Source organism: Crinia signifera, chromosome 4 (genome assembly GCF_055691185.1).
Source record: "Crinia signifera chromosome 4, ASM5569118v1, whole genome shotgun sequence".
NCBI classification, from domain to species: Eukaryota; Metazoa; Chordata; class Amphibia; order Anura; family Myobatrachidae; genus Crinia; species Crinia signifera.
This window is the reverse complement of record NC_139220.1, coordinates 66071247-66073243: the sequence shown is the minus strand read 5'-3', so window position 1 is coordinate 66073243 and position 1997 is coordinate 66071247. Positions and strand designations below refer to the sequence as shown.

Here is a 1997-nt window from a genome sequence, read left to right as displayed (position 1 = left end):
ATACTGAATTACTGTAGTACAAGAATGGGATTCTTCACCATTAGAGCAGTAACATTCTGAAAGTCATTGGCGGTGGGGGCGGTTACAGCAACTACTGCTCATTAATTTTAATCAAAACTGGATTCATTTTTGGCCACTAAGGGAATCCTACTGTATACTGCACTGTACAGGAAGATACTGTACTGTATGTTTTACTCAAGTCAACCAACTGAACTGTAGTGGACAATATCTACAGTAACTTGTAACTACTGAGTTACAAGTTACTGTAGAAACTGTACTGTCCCTGGTTGAACTTGATGGACTAACATCTTTTTTTAAGCCTGAATTACTGCACAACAGTACAGGTAGAGTACTACTGTATGTTACAGGGTGGACCTACACATACAGTACTTTCCAGTACACGTGGTGGGAGCCCTGGTGTTACACTGTACAATACTTACCAACCGCACTGGGTCCCGTCTCCTGCTGGGTGGAGGCCGTCAGCTCCTCCTGGCTGGGCGGGAGGCTTTCGGATGCTGCAAATGTAAAAAAAAGACAGAATAAAGAGACTGTACCGTACAGTAGAGTACTGTAGTGAGGCAGGAGGAAAAGAACTTCCATACTGAATTAGTGCAAGAATGGGATTCTTCACCATTAGAGCAGTAACATTCTGAAAGTCATTGGCGGTGGGGGCGGTTACAGCAACTACTGCTCATTAATTTTAATCAAAACTGGATTCATTTTTGGCCACTAAGGGAATCCTACTGTATACTGCACTGTACAGGTAGATACTGTACTGTATGTTTTACTCAATTCAACCAACTGAACTGTAGTGGACAGTATCTACAGTAACTTGTAACTACTGAGTTACAAGTTACTGTAGAAACTGTACTGTCCCGTACAGTTCAGTTGGTTGAACTTGATGGACTAACATCTTTTTTTCAGCCTGAATTACTGCACAACAGTACAGGTAGAGTACTACTGTATGTTACATGGTGGACCTACACGTACAGTACTTTCCGGTACACGTGATGGGAGCCCTGGTGTTACACTGTACAATACTTACCAACCGCACTGGGTCCCGTCTCCTGCTGGGTGGAGGTGGAGGCCGTCAGCTCCTCCTGGCTGGGCGGGAGGCTTTCGGATGCTGCAAATGTAAAAAAAAAAAAAAAAAAAAAGACAAAATAAAGAGACTGTACCATACAGTAGAGTACTGTAGTGAGGCCGGAGGAAAAGAACTTCCGTACTGAATTACAGTAGTGTAAGAATGGGATTCTTCACCATTAGAGCAGTAACATTCTGTAAGTCATTGGCAGTGGGGGCGGTTACAGCAACTACTGCTCATTAATTTTAATCAAAACTGGATTCATTTTTGGCCACTAAGGGAATCCTACTGTACAGAGCCGAGCCTAGGCAAACTATGCAACTGCATCTATGCTTCTGCTGATTAAAATGATATGCAGCATGCCTACTGTATATTACAGTATGTGTGTGGGTGAGGCTGTATATGCATATGAAATATTGTATTCATGGAAATCACTGTAACATACTGTAGCGTTCCGTATGCAGTTACCGCCGCAGTAACACACAGAATATACTGTACAGTAGGCCTGAGGTTGAACTAGTGGATGTTCTAGGGGGCAACAGCCAAAATGTTGCCTAGGGTGTCATTTAGGCTAGGGCTGGCTCTGCTACTGTATACTGTACTGTAGATACTGTACAGTATGTTTTACTCAAGTCAGTACAGTAGTTACAGTACAAGTCACTCTAGATACTGTCCAGTACAGTTCAGTTGGTTGAACTTGATGGACTAACATCTTTGCTCAGCCTTAATTACAACAGTGCAGGTAGAGAACTACTGTACTGTAGCTACTGTATGTTACAGGTTGGGCCCATACTGTAAGTAGAGTACAGTATTACTGTACTGTACATTACTGTATTTACCACCAGCGCTGGTGCTCGGCTGCTCCGTCTCCTCCTGATGGGGTTGGGGGGGGCAAGCCGCTCACTCACTGGCA

At 43.6% G+C, this 1997-nt stretch overlaps 1 long non-coding RNA gene across 1 annotated transcript; it reads right to left on the bottom strand.

Annotated features, from left to right (window-relative positions):
- Positions 1–440: 440 nt before the first annotated feature.
- On the bottom strand, positions 441–1997 carry LOC146072334 (uncharacterized). Its single transcript, XR_014473065.1, has 3 exons — positions 1924–1997; positions 1046–1126; positions 441–515 (listed from the first exon to the last, which is right to left on the bottom strand). It is a non-coding gene; the product is annotated as an uncharacterized LOC146072334 (long non-coding RNA).